The sequence below is a fragment of the Phalangium opilio genome, unplaced genomic scaffold (assembly GCF_054372755.1).
Source record: "Phalangium opilio isolate 3A_F unplaced genomic scaffold, DU_Popi_V2 ptg000075l_1, whole genome shotgun sequence".
NCBI lineage: Eukaryota > Metazoa > Arthropoda > Arachnida > Opiliones > Phalangiidae > Phalangium > Phalangium opilio.
The window spans coordinates 1338484-1355622 of NW_028324184.1; the positions used below are offsets into that span (position 1 = coordinate 1338484).

Consider the following 17139-nt stretch of genomic DNA (forward strand, 5'->3'; position numbering starts at 1 on the left):
CAGCCTCGACTGTATTGGCTCCAATGTTTCGGACGTTATAAATTATTACTTGCTGGGGTTTAAAGCCAAACCACCCCCCCCCCCGGTGACCAACCTATTCTTTTTTACGTATTACCTCATTTCAAATAACAAGTAACTCCGCGAAACTATTTTCTCTTTGTAAATTTCGGATAATAGATATAATTAATTTCTTCGATCGTTGTTCGAGTTACTTTCTTTTTGATATAATTCGTTGATATTAAACAATTAACGTACTACCTTTTTGCTACAAGGATGAAAAAACTAAAACAGTGTTATAAAAGAAAAAAAGTTTAGAAAGGTAATTCGTAGGCAATGGTGTTAAATTTTAACGCGCCAACCTCACCCCCCGGGGGAGTTCCAGTTGACCAACGTAGTATAGATGCGTCAAGGGTTGAGTCAAAATTGACCGCGCCTTTTTCCAAGAGACATTGGCAAGGAGGTCAGGCTTTTTCAACAGCGTGACTACAGCTCCTGCCGCAGCTGTATGTCTTTTCTGTTTCTTCTTTTTATAATGAATGATAGATACGCCCGCCTTTTAGTACACCCCGGAGAATTTATACAGACTGTTTCGATTGAAAATTACCCTTGTACGTCTTGACCACCTGAAGATTTTCAATTAGTACCTTAGTGAACCGCGCTGGGAAATAGCTGGACTCTCGGCTCGAAATAGCCCCTTCTGATTAGTCGAATCCTTTCGATGTCATTCGGGATTGTATATAAATTGTCTCTTCCATCTATCCTTTAATACTTTCTATTCATTAATTTTAAATGAATATGGCATTAAATTAATTAAAAAAGTTTCGCTCCATGCCACTGGTTTCGTTTGTCCAATTCTGTTAAAAGTAACTTTGTCGATAGTTGATACGAAAGGTTCGTGGTTTTAAAAGACCACGTGACCCTCCTTAAATTTAATTAAGAAACAAACTTATAGACGATGTTAATTTAGTCAAGGGATCCTGACGAGGGGTCGGTCATTCATGAAATCCCGTACGCTACCCGTGAAATCCAATTTAAGAAATCCGAAATCGAGGCTGATTTCGAAATCAAATAAAAAATCCGAAATCAGCAACGAAATCATAAAATCAGTAAAGAAATGACAAAATCAGTAAAAAAATCATAAAATCAGTAAAGAAATGACAAAATCAGTAAAAAAATCATAAAATCAGTAAAGAAATGACAAAATCAGTAAAAAAATCATAAAATCAGTAAAGAAATGACAAAATCAGTAAAAAAATCATAAAATCAGTAAAGAAATGACAAAATCAGTAAAAAAAATCACAAAATCAACAAAGAAATCACGAAATCAGTAAAGAAATCGTGAAATCCATTACACAATTCACGAAATCCAAAATCAAAAGAAATCACGAAATCATGGGGAAAATCTCAAAATCCGAGGAAATCACGCGAAAAACCTCAAAACTCAAAGAAATCAAGGGAAATATCGCAAAATCCGACAAAATCACAGGAAAAAACGAAATCCGAAGAAATCAAACGAAATCCGAAGAAATCAAACGAAATCCGAAGAAATCATACGAAATCCGAAGAAATCAAACGAAATCCGAAGAAATCAAACGAAATCCGAAGAAATCAAACGAAATCCGAAGAAATCAAACGAAATCCGAAGAAATCAAACGAAATCCGAAGAAATCAAACGAAATCCGATGAAATCAAACGAAATCCGATGAAATCAAACGAAATCCGATGAAATCAAACGAAATCCGATGAAATCAAACGAAATCCGATGAAATCAAACGAAATCCGAAGAAATCAAACGAAATCCGATGAAATCAAACGAAATCCGAAGAAATCAAACGAAATCCGAAGAAATCAAACGAAATCCGAAGAAATCAAACGAAATCCGAAGAAATCAAACGAAATCCGAAGAAATCAAACGAAATCCGAAGAAATCAAATTGGATTTCGAAATCCCGTACACTTTTTCCAAAACGTCCGACCCTTCGGATCCTGATTATATCTTGAAAAAGGTGAACATGTCAAATGTTTACTAATTAGTGTTTAAAATTTTACGATTTAAATGAGACTGGACCTTTAATTAATATATAGGTCGTCCGCTATTTTTCCTTCGTGTCTCAAGATATGATTGTTTAAAGAATTTTAATCCTAGCTAATTAATATTAATGTAAAAGGATTAAATTTAATTTCCGGTATTCTAAATAATTTAATTCAACTCCAAATATTTAAAATTAGGTCTAGAAATGATCTTTCCACATAAAAGCCTTTTCTTCCTATAGATAATGTACATTCAAGGTTAAGTAATAGATAATTACGGACTCGAACTTGACGCTGAAAATGAACAGAAATATATTTTAATAACTTCAAAGTAATCTCAATTTGCATGAATAATGAAATGAAATGAAATTAAAAAAATCGGCTACTCGATTTCGCCTGCAAGCGAATCATCCCGGGTTTTTTCGATCCAGACAGGCTTTGGGGGTTTATATTATAAGAGAAATGAGCTTGAAAGGACTTTTGATGGTCACCCACCGCATCCATTATCGGTATTAAAAAACCGCAAAATAGAGGGAGAATAAAATGCCCAACCAAAAAAAAAAAAAAAAAAATTTTCCGCTTTGGATAATTCTTGCTTGAAGTTATTGAGACTCGGATATATTTTGACATAGTTTTATAGGGAGCTAACAGTTCTGACCCTGAAACGTCACACCCTGTTCTATCTCTTACTGGAGTTTCATCCCCCCTAACGGTTGGAAACAGTATTCTACGCGCAAAAATGCCAACCAGAGGGGGCTGCGTGACGTCAGACTATCTCTCCCCCTTGGCCAGTTGTTAGCTCCCTATTGTGGTTTGTCAGGGTTGGCAAAAACCCGGAAAAAACTAGTTTTTGCCGGGACACGTGGAAAAAACCGAAAAAAACCGGCAAAAACTAAATTCATGGTTACAAAGTGGTAAACTAGCGAGTTTTAAGTGCATTTTCGAATCTGATCTCTGTAAACCGTGTAACGAAAAATAACTAGTTTGTTTAATTTAAACTATGTTATACATTATTATTATTATTATTATTATATATGTATATACAACGTTGGGACCCCGAAAATTTATCTATAAAGTCTAAACTGGAAAAGAAAACTTTACAATACAAGGAGGATCTTATGAAATATCATTTCCTACACTGTCACATCTACCGTATACTAAGACCAGTCTAGACTGTACTATCAAAAACACGAAAATGTTTGAAAAATAGACCTCTTTTTTTCATTCTCCAAATTTTTCCCGCTTCTCCTCCCATCTTCAAAGTAAAACTGGGAGGATGAGCCGGCAAATACAATAGACCTTAGCTGAAAAATAGAATTTGTGTTTTAGGCCATCGATAGCAGCCGTTGCGCTCCCTCTTATATAATAAATGAAGGCAGATTTTTACTCGCCCCAAATATAGGGAATCACGTGATGTTTATAAGGAGGAGACCCTCCGCAGACCTACGTGGCCGCTTCTACAGTGTTATAAGACCCAAAATCATCCCCGCTCACTTCACCGCGTCGCTTTTTGAAGAGGGAAACCACCCTCTTACGCACCCTGCACCTCTAACCTTAGGGGTTCAATTTTGTAGTATAGTGAAGCTAAATTTGGGGGTACGTGATAACTAAAACCAGAAGTGAGATGAGACTAGAAGTACTGAGCTAACAAAATTCTTCACTCGGCGAAAGTGAATATTCTTGATAAGACACCAACGGTTGGCCCTCTAGTGGCGGTTTCAGAATTTCCCCTCCAAAACGTGAGACGCTCGCGGTGGTAGACGGCCGAACTAGATTCAAGCACCCGCGTCCGTGTTTCGCCGCTTTAGGTTGAGGGGAAGGGGGTAGGAAATGTTTTTGGAACTCGACCAATTTTTTTCTCTCTAGCGTAGGCGCGATTGAAGCGGTATACAATCCTCAAATTTGTTCACTAGTGCCAGGATCTATTACCAATGCTAAAGCCCTTCACTTCTAGTCTCATCTTACTTCTGCTAAATCGTGGCTAGTTCAATTTTCTTAAAATGCTTTATTAGCGCTTTTAAGATAGCGAGTTGTTTGTACGACATTTGACAAAATATAGCGATGTTTCAAATATTTGTGGATAGCATTAATCTAGCATAATCCGCAGTTACAAACTTTTACCAGTCAAACGTTGAAATGTATATATCTCCCTTGTAAAATTAACGCGAGGTTTTTGGAAAAATATCTACCAGGGATAACCTTTTTGCAGCATTAGTTCGAGCGGAGGCTAAAAAGCGCACCACATGTCCTCGCCATTGAATAGTATCGTTTTTTTACCATGGTTGACTCCTTGAAAACCGGGGCGATTCTATTACATTTGATCGTAACTGGGGGAGAAGGTATTTATGCCCCTTATCCAGCGCCGAGTTATTAGGGTGTTAGAACGAATTCGGCGTTCGGTCTCCTGGATCAGAGAGGTTGGAGCGGGAGCATCCGGAGCACGTGGCGTACCACGCCATCTCCAGCCTCTTGGCCCTCTCTCTTTTCAGTCTGCTAAGCGCGCCCCTTTTTTCCCCCGCCAAAATGATGATTCTCGAGCGGATCGAGGCTCGCGCGCGAGTATTTCTCTAAATTTTTGTGTCGGGATATATAAACAGAATAGTTTAGAGTTTCAAGAGCGGGGAACCCCTTACACATATAGGTTAAAGATGTCGTACGCGAATTAGAAGTCACTACTAACGAAGGCATGGCCACCCTTACCGAATCCATTTTAATACTGGCAGGATAGATTGGATCGTTTGTATAGGTTCCCTTTCCAGGCTGCACGTGCAGGCGTTGAACTATTTCTTTGTTCAATATCCTTGGAAAGGGAGGGGGGAGGGGGTGTTGCCAAAGTTTGGATTACTACGTTGCGTAACATCCTTCTGTTAAATAGGGAGTGAAATGCGAAAATTAATGTTTAGCGTATGACAACTCCATGATGGTGTAAGTGAAAAAAGGTACGACCTGATAGAAACAGTAACAGATTTTCGGGTCTGATAGGGTCATGGTATGACTTAACAGCTTATCGGAGTCATTGTATTTTCAACGACAGCCAACTGGGAGTGCTCAATATTGTTAGTTTATCACACAATGTGGATGAACCATTTTCACTTCACTGTCTCTTTAACAAAATGAAAGGCAACAGTCAGTCAGTTCGTCCTTGATTTCACAATTCCTTTAAAAACGTCAAAAAATGTATTCTAAATAGGATTTGACTTTTATACGAGCAAGTTTTCGGTTTAATGTTTCATTTTTGACGATAAAACGAAGTTGGCGTCGTCGTTAGGACTTTCTCTTGTCCCGTTTCGAAATTGTATAACTTGCGATCCCCCATCATCATCTCCTCTCTCTCCTTGTCGTTCATTTTGAATCAAAAGTCCCCTTTGAGAATAATCGTTTTAAGCCTAATCTGTAAATTGCAGCCTGCGACTCGAGTAAATCCGCTCCATTTTCGTATCGTTTACGCCGAGGAGCTCGCTTAAATGTTTTCTCCGTTTCTATACCAAAGCAGTTTTCCATCTCGATTAGGAATTTAAGTATCATTTCCTAGATTTCCCTCAGCTTATTCAAAACGCTCCTAGTCTGAACTTTAGTCTTGGGAAAAAGAGCTCCTCTATAGTTGTAAGTTCAACAGACCACCGATGCGGCCTTCAACATTTTACTCAGAACAAGTTCTGCATGGTCCATGTCCCGCACGTGTTTATGTTATCCTTCAGGATAATGACGGGCAATTTTTGAGAATGGCTATATCTTAAGGAAGGTCGCGGGTTCCAACTAATGTTAGTATAGTTGTCATACTTCTGGATGGTTATTACTTTTGTTACTGGTTATTGAAATGAAATCCGCTTGCCGATGCGAGCAGCGAGATTCCAAAAATGTATTTTCTTTAATTTGTCCCAGAAGGCATTGCGCGAGTTTTGCGGAATCTCTAAGCTTGTAAAATTAAATCTCTATACAGGGTGTTTCTGAAAGGTCCATCAATAATGAAAGGGCGTGTTTATTGGGCCATTTTGAGTCGAAAATGTTCAATGGCATTTTTCCGTCCGGGCCACTGTTTTCAAGTTATGATTGGAGTAATTTACGGATGACCCCTTAAATTTAATTAAGAAATTTTAAGACAGCGCTAATTTAATGAAGGGGTCATCCCTAAAATATTCAAATCATAACTCGAAAACCGTGGCTCGGACGGCAAAATGTCATAGAACATTTTCGACTCAAAATGGCCCAGTAAATACGCCCTTTCATTATTGATGGACTTTTCACAAACACCCTGTATACACCTTTATTCGACGGTATTAAGGATGATTAAGTTTAAATGATGATGGTTTTAAGATGACGTTTATCCGACTCGAAAGACATTTTGACAGTATGCGCGGGTACCATTAATTTGATATGATTTATTTGACTTTAGTTTAATCTACTTTCAATACGACACGAGATAAAATGAATAAATGTATTGATATTCAATCAATTGATAGACCTAAAATGCCAAATTTACAAATATCATTGTCGTTGTCGTAGATTTCAATTTAATCCAGTCGGCGTTCCATCTCTTGGAATCGTTGATTCCTTAAAATATCTGGATGCAAACATTGGTGGTAAAAAATAAAAATCAAGTTATTTCCGCTTCAAATATATGCCAATAATCTTGACAAAAATTGTATTTTGATGTCCCTTGGTAAGCTGTCCTATAACGTAGTTTGACAACTCGCAATATTTGGCCTATATTTTTCTCTTTGCAAAAAAATATATATATGTATATAAATATACATAATTCATATCCTAAATTTGGAGGGAAGATTTTGTTATAGTTGGCTTTGGCCCGATGTACAGTGTGTTTCTGACAAGTCTGCCATAATTTAAAACGCTTTAAACCCCACGCCGCGTGTTCCGTTGACACATTCCACTCGGTTTGAACCAAAGAACGCGGCAGGAGAAACACCCTGTATAGTATGGGATAGGGTATACTATAGTCATTCAAATTCAGTATCTCCATCGTGTATAAAAAGGTATTGGGACCTCATTTTCAGGAGCAAAAGAGAACCAAGATGGAGAGAACTTGTGAGGGGGGGGCTATAAAAATGCCTGATCGAAAAATATGAAAAAAATAAGAGAAGAAATATCCAAAAAAATTCCTTCCCAGCTTCGTCTATTGGTGAAATTCCATCGTTGTCCATGTAAAAGTGTGGTATTTTTTTTGGAAATATGGACTATTAGTGGAAGTGGGTTTGCTCGAAGTTATACGTAGTTTACAGTCTAGGAGGATCCGTACCATTTAAACAAGGAGGCCTGGCTTTAGGCTCACCCAGTGAGTCAGGTCTCCTTGTGTAACACATCCTCCTAGTCTGTAAATTATGTATATCATCTATGGAAAGTTCTGTAAGAAATTAGGTGACATTTTGAAGCCCAAAGAACGCCCCCTTTATTTCCCTGTATTTCTAAAAGCGATGTCTCGCGGAACCCTATGTATAAATCCTTATGTTCTTAGTACCCTAAGCACGAGCCGCTCTATAGATGGCGTCACCGATTATTCAACTCTGGTTCAAAATGATCCCCCTTTTCCTCTTTTCTCTCTCTTTCCTCTCTCTCTCCTCTCTCTACTCCCATCAACATCCGAGTGAGGCGCGACTTTGGAAAAGAGCGGCCAAAATCTGTTTGCGTCCGACTCGGTTCGTTCGCGAATGTTGGGTGCTCCTCACTAAGTTTTAAACGTACCTATACGGCGGCGCCCAGTTTCGCTTGCCTCATCACGGATGTAAACGAAAGAAAGACCCTTTTTTATTAATACCTTCTTCTTCAACGCGATTGCTTAAGAATTACCATGACATCGAGTCGAAATTAATTCATTTATTTGATTTTTCAAAACATCCATGGAATACTACTACCTATATAGTGCGCCGGTTTTTGTTGACTTAGTTCTGACTTTTACGGGAAAAACGTAAGTTTTGAATACTTAATTGAAGGTGTTCATTTTAAAGAAGTTTCGTGAAATTATGTTGGTTTTAAAATTGATGAGAATGGTTTCGTTGATATAAGAATTTTAGAACTTTTGCAAAGAGCAAACAAAACTTAAAACTTAGAGTTTATTTCTTGGATAATTTTCTTATCAATCATCCGATTATGACGTAATTGAGCTTAATGCGCAGATATAATTTAGGTCTTTAAAATAGGCCATATTCCGTCTAATTCAGGCGTTGACTAAGAAAGTTACGAAAAACTTTCCATCTTTAATGACGTATTTTTCTTAAATAACTTTCGTACTCCCAAAATGTATTTTGAAAACGATCCATTTCGACTCCAAAATATTTCACGAACCTTTTCCTTTGAAGGGGGGAGGGGGATAAGTGTTTGTTTGGGGATTGGATGTGTCGTTATTGGTTGTAGGAGTCCAGGTGTTGGTTGCAAAATTGAATTTATCCGAGTGAAAAGGAGCTAAGCTTCTAAGGGTCCGGAAGGTTCAGCCGCATTGTGATAGAAACTTTATTTTTTTTTGGTCCCTTCTGAAATTGTCCCACGGTCGCGTACTGTATTGTTACTGTAGCTTATTTATGCGGGTTTTCGCGACGGTCCAGGGGCTAGACGCGCCTTCCAACCAAACGGTCTGTAGCCAATTTTTAGGCCAATGCCCGTGTTTTTTGGGCTAAATACTAAGTTAGAAAATACCCTTGAAATTTAAGTACACAAATTTAATTAATTTATTTTTCGACTATTTTATTAAAGGGGTACAAAATGCTCGCGTATAAACCAGTTTATGTTCCCTTTAAGTTTGGATCGTAATATAATTACGTATAAAAATTGGAAGTGTAACTATAGAATAGCCGTTTGTAATTTTTAAGTCAACAGAGAAGATTAAAATTTTTCTTCCCGTTTCTTTTTTTTTTTTTAAATTTTGTTAAAAAATATTAAATATAAAAGATGCTTGGGAAAAAAAAAAAAAAATTCCAAACTGAGTGACTCTTTGGCTCAAATTATGCATGCTCCGTCGCGTCAGGTTACCCTTGGTTGAATCCAGGCGATTTCAATAAGTATACTGTATAGCATAGAAAAATGAAGATCATGTTTTTCAGGCTGAAATTCGACCATTGTCAAGGTTGGTGTTATTCACTTAGCCTCCTTCGTCTTTGGTACCTTTTTAAAGTGATATACGCAAAAGACTGTTACGTCATTGTGTTTAAATAATTATATAAATCATCGCAATTTTATTGTAAGGACAAATTGAACCCGCGTGTTTTTAAAAAGGGGTAGGACACGCCACGAAAAGCTTATATTACATACTGTCATTTTATACCGAAAAATTCTTATCTACCAACAATTTTTCGCCTTGTTGCTATTTTAGAAAGTCTGGGATTGATTGTTTGAAGAATCAACTCATCTATATAGAGTATCGGCAGTGTTTCCCTCCCTCCTACCGAGTTATAACACGGACTGCTATTACTATATAGTTAAAAATTCCTGGTGGCAAATCACGCTTGAGAAGCGGCGCGTTTAATTGCATCTGATTAAAGGATTTTAAAACGTTGATATTTGACTTTGGTGTATTTTTAAAAGGTGTTGGACAGAAACCCCCGCGTAGCTTGATTCTTACGTTGTTTTTAAATTCAAAGTACGTGTGTTTTAGGGATGCAACGATGCATCGGCCAAGAATCGGCTTCGGCCAGAATCGGCCACTTGGCCGAATAATCGTATCGGCCGATTTTTCTAAGGTAATCGGCCGATTTTTTTCGGCCGACTCTTTTTGGTTAGATCTGATCTTTTGAGCTAGTATAAAGGAACTAACAAGTTGGCAATTTAACAAATAACGTAAACGAGACGGGCACATTATTACTCCCTCTCGCTACTTCGGAGAGCCCAAATTCTCCGTCAGCCCCCTTTCAAAAACGTTACCAGTACCAGTCGCTCTCTAAGAGCGTGGCGCACATGCGCAATCGGCGCAACCGAGAGGGAAAAAATCGGAGAAGTTTGTTTACGTTATTACAAAGCTACAGTAACCACGCTGAATGCTGATCTCTAGTCTAGTGTGATCCTCTAACCGTATTTTCGGGTTTACCCTCTTTGAATTTCCTTCTCAACGGATCACGTGACGTCTTAATCCTCGGCTGTGCGCCGAGGTAGATGCGCGGGAGAGCCATGGTGCCCGGCCGTTTTGGTTTGCCTTTCCCCTTCTATCTTTGACTCTCCTTTCGATTTGTGTTCACTGCTACTTCCCACGCGTTCCACAAACAATGTCGCTCTATCACAGTCTGCATTTTATTATTGTCAGCTATCCCTCTAATGTGTTTGGTCACTTTGGTGTCATTGTATCTAGCGTGTATTCCTGCGGTCCCTTGTTTACTTGAATGCTACTTCTTGTTTTTTAAAGGATGAGAAAGGAAAGGGGTTTTGTTAGGAAATGAAACTTAAAACTCACGCTTAAAATTCTTTTTCTCTATCCGGAATGCAAAGAAAGAACTAATCAAAAACAAGTTGTAGCAGAAAGAATGGACAAAATGTTTGTTGAACTAAATGAACTAGTATCTCGGAAACCAAACCAGATAGATTATTGTCCTTAGACATTTTTGACAAGTAGCACTCTTATACTAATGCCTAAACGTATAACCTTGAGGCTTCGGCCGATTAATCGGCCGAAGCCGATTTTTTAGAGACCGATGCATCGAATCGGCCGATTCCCAAAAATTACGAATCGTTGCATCCCTAGTGTGTTTCTACCCTTTTTTTTGGGGGTACTGACACATGAGGGTATATTTAAAGACCCGGTTTTTGATTAGCTATCCCAACTGACTCTCAAAGGTCTCCACGGTTTTTCAACTCCGTTGGTTTCGTTCTTTATTTCCCGTGAAAATTGGCCTATAAAAGTTTTGGACAGACTCTGGCTACTGTTTTTATCCGTAGCCCAGTCCCCGTATGCCTTGTCCTAAGTCTAGAATAACCTTAGCCTTCATTGTTACTCGACGCTTTTCCCCAAGTACGTGGGAGTATTTCGTTTTTTCTTTTCCTATTTTAGTTTTCTTTAAGAAATGTTTTTTTCTTTTGGAAAGGGATCTAGCTAGTTTTTAGTCCAAAATAAAGTGGAAGAAAAACCCAAAGTTCCATTTTGGGAGTGCAATGAGAGTAAAAGACGCGTTCTCTGTAGTTTGAATGATGCGTTATAATCGAGGGGTCGGACGTTTAGGAAAAAGTGTACGGGATTTCGAAATCCAATTTGATTTCTTCGGATTTCATTTGATTTCTTCGGATTTCATTTGATTTCTTCGGATTTCATTCGATTTCTTCGGATTTCATTCCATTTCTTCGGATTTCATTCCATTTCTTCGGATTTCATTTCATTTCTTCGGATTTCATTTCATTTCTTCGGATTTCATTTCATTTCTTCGGATTTCATTTCATTTCTTCGGATTTCATTTCATTTCTTCGGATTTCATTTCATTTCTTCGGATTTCATTTCATTTCTTCGGATTTCATTTGATTTCTTCGGATTTCATTTGATTTCTTCGGATTTCATTTCATTTCTTCGGATTTCATTTGATTTCTTCGGATTTCATTTGATTTCTTCGGATTTTGTTTGATTTCAGAATTCGATAAAATCCAATGGATTTCATCGTATTTTGAGATTTTCCCCGTGATTCCGTCGGATTTTGTTATTTTTTACCGTGATTTCAACGGGTTTTGCGATATTTCCCTTGATTTCGTTGGATTTTGAGGTTTTTCGCGTGATTTCCTCGGATTTTGAGATTTTTCCCCGTGATTTCGTCGGATTTTGTGATTTCTTTTGATTTTGGATTTCGTGAATTTTGTAATGGATTTCACGATTTCTTTACTGATTTTGCTTCTGATTTCGTGATTTCTATGTTGATTTCGTGATTTCTTTGTTGATTTTGTGATTTTTTTTACTGATTTTATTTCTTTACTGATTTTGTGATTTCGTTGCTGATTTCGGATTTTTTTATTTGATTTCGAAATCAGCATTGATTTCGGATTTCTTAAATTGGATTTCACGGGTAGCGTACGGGTTTTCATGAATGACCGACCCCTCGCTTATAATACATTGTCACACGTTATGGTATACGTAGTAAAATCTTAACGCTTATACCTGTATCAAAAGTGGTACATACGAATTGAGGACTTAACTGAGGATAACATTTTTAAAGTGATAGGGTTGTGGTCCATTTACTCGGGCCGATCTCAAACCCAAAACAGTATAGGCAGGCTACAATCGGAAAATTATCTTAGCGAATAATTTCGGGAGTTCATATCGCCTTTTGGTTTCTAATATGAAAATTCCTTGAAAAAATTAAATCAATATTGTCCTTACGCTAAATTGATTGAGCCCGCGCGCGACCAACCAAAATTAAAGACGATAATCAAAGCCTAATTAATTTTGAGCAACCAACAAGACGCTACAAAATTCCCTTTGAACCTTTGAAACTTAATATACAAAACTGTAATAATTCCATTAATATTGGCGCGGAAGCTTTTAGGTGTATAGCGCGTGCTGAACCCAACTTGAACGGTATAACCGCACGCGAAACGGCTTAGCCGATCGGGATGAATAGCAATTTCCAAAGCTAAATCTTTTACGTCGTAACTGGCGACCAACTCTTGTTAATCTATAACTCTAAAACGGATACGCTAAAAGATGATATTGCTAGTAAGACTATTAAGACTAATTATGTCGACGAAAAGAGATTAAATCCTCGTACGTGGATCGCGTCTCTTTTAGGCTTAATGACTGAGGAAGCCGGCTCTAAACCGTGTTCACATTTGTCGCTATATGACTTGGCACCATTACGTAGGCTAGACACATCCTTATCTCCCCAATCTTCCAAGTCACTATCTTAATCTGAATCGAGCTATAGATTTTAAAATTTGCCCATCACTCGGCTTCCCCCCCCCCCGAACCTTAAAAGGGTGCACGCCTTAATTGTTTTAAATTCGGCGAAGCGTTACCAAAATTTGGTCTACCGGTTGGAGGGCCCCTGCCCCTGTCGATTGGCTTACGGTTTTCAAAGTTATTTGGTCCTGAGATATCCGTGCGCGCTAACGAACGAAAATCTTGGATCTTGATCTTTATTGTGGTTAAGTCCGGTATTTGGATAACAGGGCTACAATTTTACCAGTCCAGAAACGTCCTTATCGTTTGAAGCCGCGTACCACCGGATGTTAATCCCATCTTGAGATACCAATGTGCTCAAAAACCCCAGACTATCTATTTTACCCCAAATTATTAAAATGATCTATTTTTGGAAAAAAATGCTGAAACTATATTAATATTCGAAGCGCGTCGCTCACGAATTTCTCTGAAATTTTAGGATGATCTGAAGCTAACTTTCAAACAATTGAATCTTCCATATTCGCGGTGAAGAATTTAATAGAGTTAAAGTCTGACGTAGTTTAACTTCACGGAGTTCTTTTACCCCCTATTTCTCGTTTCCCCGTTTCGGCTTTCATTAAATGCACCAAGACGAACGTAGTTTAAAGAGGAATTCGATTTCTCAATAGAGAGCAATTAGAATTAATTGATAAATTTAGATACATATATGTATAGAAGATGGGATGTGTAGGCTAGTGGCGCGTGACCCTTTTGAAGTTGTGGCTTTGTTAAGAACGATGTCACTTGACACCGCGGTCAAAGAGACGGAAGTCTTTAGTTCAACGTATCTCCTCTGTCAGTTTCAAAGTGGTTCGATTTTAGAAAATTAATAAAGAATGATAATGTAGGTGTATTGACAATGTGTAGAAATAACTGCGGTTAATTAATGTCGTTGGAAAACATAATAGTGGGCAAAAAGTGGCTATAATCCGGGCAGAATGTTTCTTTTCACTTATAGCTTTATATTATGGGTCCCTCTAGAGCATCGTTCAAAAATGTATTGGCGAATTATTATAATGAATTCTAAGAATTTGAGTCATTTTGCAAATATCGGTTGGCTTAAGAGATGTTGCTTAGTAAGGCTTAAAAGGTGTACGTATATTTAATTTCTCTAAACGCATTCGTTGAACCGTCGCTTTTGCCAAAAATTAATCAATTTACGGGATTTAAACGAAATTAAATGGTATCATATTGAAATAGTAGCTAGCTATAGTCAAAAATATTCTGCAAAACTTGAAATGTTTTAATTACGCGTAGTTTTTTTACATCCTGTTGGCTATGTGACCAGTGGACAGTTTAAAAATGTACCTGATTAGGTGTAAACAATGTACCCAACGAACCCCTAACACGTAATCTATAGAAAATATATTCGACCATATGTCGTTTAACTTTAACCACGTGACCCCTGACTTAAACCGTTAAGCATTAATTGAACGAAGCACTTAATTAACTAAAGGGAAATACCCCCTCCCCGTCATACATAGATTTAAATTACATTTGACGTGTATTATTAACTTCCCCCGGCCTATAAACAGACATATGGGGTGTATACGAAGAAGGACGTTATGATTTTGTTAGTCATGCCACTATCCAATTTGCCTAATTACGTCAAAACCCTGGACTAGAGCTAAAAAGGAACCTATTTAGGCGTATATAAGCTATCTATATGAAAGCGTGGCCCGTATGTGTCTGTCTCGCTGTAGGTACTTACAAGAGCTCTCCCATTAATGTTGTAATGATAAACACGCCAGCGAACGTGTTAAGTACAGTTTCGCTTGGACAGTTCATTCCAGGTTGGGAATACTGTTTTAAAAGGTGTGGAACAATATGACGCGGCGTACAAAGTTCGTTCCGGAAGTGCAACGGTCCATTCGGAGCCCCATAAACTTTACATTTTTAAAAGGGAAACGTTACATTTAATTAAAGGTTAATTCAGGATAGGTTAAAGCTAGATTCCCACTCGACGGAAAACACGACGGAAACCCGGCAGAAAGGGGTTCGACCGAAAAATCTTTAGGCTGAGCCCGACGGAATTTCCGTTCTGTCGGGCGTAAGTTGTGTTCTATTTTTTCGGTCGTGTTCGGCGTTACGCCGGTGTCTCAGCCAATGAAATTATCCTACTGACAACGTCATAAATTTCAAGAGCACACGCATGCGCGAGGTCGATTGATGGCCGCCATTTTTTTGTGGTTGACCAAGGCTTATCGGAAACGTACTACCGAGAAAGCAAAATTAAACTAACGGAAGTAAAATGAGATTTGATGTTAATAAGGAAGACTTTACTGAGGAGGTTAGAAAATATCCCTTCTTGTACGATCAAAGCGACAATGGGACAAAGATACCAATTAAGATTGTGAAATGGATGTTGTGGAAACAACTAATATCTGTCACGTGACCCAAAAATATCTACCGCCAAACTGAAAATTCAGTCGTAGTGTGAACGGTCTACCGCCGGACGCCGGCGTAAGTTAAAATTTCCGCCGGTTTTTTTCGGTCGAGTGGGAATCTAGCTTTAGAATATGTTTAATTTAAATGGTTCTCAAATGGTTGAACCCGATGGGCTGGGTTTTTTTCCTTTTACTTCGAACCCGGCACAATGTCCTCGGACACTTTTTAATATAGACATAAACTCATATTTTGCACACTCTAAATGAAACGTCGGGGAAAACACGACTGTGTCCCGTGTTTATAATAGATTCAAACCCCTTGAATATTTACCGCTGCCAGTACGCGTTTTATTTAGTAAAAGGTCCATTTTCATTACAGCACCCGGTGTTACGTAGCGCGACCTAGTACTCCCCTTTTAAGCGAGCTATACTCTGATTTATGCCATCACTTTTATCCGGTACCAACGTAACCTTTTTTAAACGAAGCGCTGCAGTGTGTTGGTTGGGTGGGTTATTGAATAGGAAATGCGTGTTAGTTTGTGTAAACGGATTTTCCTTTTTGAAGCGACCCTAGCTCTGAGCTTTACTTATTCAGTTTCTAATGATTTACCCATATGCTCCGTGAGTGAATTCTGCAGGGAAACGTTCGTTTTCCGGAATGAAATAAAGAATGCGTGTCTTCGACTCGTACTTACGGAGAGTGTGATGGGCTTATGTTTACGCGAATGAAGAATGTTTTCGCTAGTCGGTAAAGATGAAGGATTATAAACAGTTAGGCTGCACTTGGCCCATTATATTTGCGTTGCTGCGGAATTACTAACAATGTTTCCATAGGTTTGGTCAGTTGATCAAAGCTTTCGGAATTAAAACGGGTCCCCTTTGCTGTTGTTTGACCTTTTAAAAGCGGTGGCCACGGTCCGCAAAAACATACAGTAAAGGTTTCCAAACTTAAGATACGAGAGTATGTACACGAAGAAACGTCCTTAGGCTATTTCCTGTTCATATACCGGAAGTGCAAGCTGTTTTCTTCCCCCCTGTTCCGAGTCCCGAAAGCAAACCTATACGGTTACTTCCTCGGAAGATGGTCGTCGAATGGTCGATGTTTCGCGTCGCAGTTTGCTTTTTACCGAATTTTCTAGGATCATAGTTAATAAGGTAGAAAGATAACATTGCCTGAAATAGATTAACTCAAAGTTCTCGAACAGAAATTTAATATAATAACAATAATGTAATTTCTCGCTTGGCACCTGTAAATTCCGTATCCCCGCGTAACACCAACGCATTAGGTTTCCACAATTGGAATATTTGTTTCAAATTGCCACTGTCTACCTACAATATTAAAGAATATTTGTTATTAAAAAGCGAGGTATACTTTTGAGTTAATCTATTTCTGATGGGATTGGAAGCGAAGTTTGGAATATTGAACAAAAACGAAGAAAAAACAAGAGAGAGTGAGAGAGAAATAAACGTGGAGAGTGGATGCGGGAGGATTTTCTTATTAGCGGAGTCGAAATTCCCCGTTATTGGAAAAGAACTTAATGCAAGGACCAATCTCCTTATTATACCAGTAGCAAATTAGGGAGAAACCGCATTATGGTAATAATTCTCCATCCTCGCTGCCTCTTCCTTCCCCCCTCTTCTACAATATCCCCTACTCTCCTCTTCCAATCCACACAACCTCCCAAGTGCCAGAGAATTCTCCCAATTTTCTATACGCGTAGTCCTTACCTATGTTCAGACCAAAAATATCGTAACTAACTAATGGAAATAACCTCCAACTGCTAAACGACATTATTACCAGGGTTCATACAAACCTGGAAAAATCAGGGAAATGAGGGAAATTTCGGTCAAACAGTGGCCGAGTAATTAAGCA

General features: G+C 38.3%; 1 protein-coding gene across 4 annotated transcripts in view; it reads left to right on the top strand.

The window, feature by feature from the left end:
- LOC149658686 (uncharacterized) overlaps positions 1–17139 on the top strand; it is a 167112-nt gene that overhangs the window by 26668 nt on the left and 123305 nt on the right. For 3 of the 4 annotated variants that reach the window (XM_089844298.1, XM_089844296.1, XM_089844299.1), the window contains exon 1: positions 7598–7950. The exons of the other annotated variant lie outside the window; for it this stretch is intronic. The gene's annotated coding sequence lies outside the window, so the exon portion shown is untranslated. Of the gene's footprint in view, positions 1–7597; positions 7951–17139 lie in introns of those variants that run through there. 4 annotated transcript variants of the gene reach the window in all.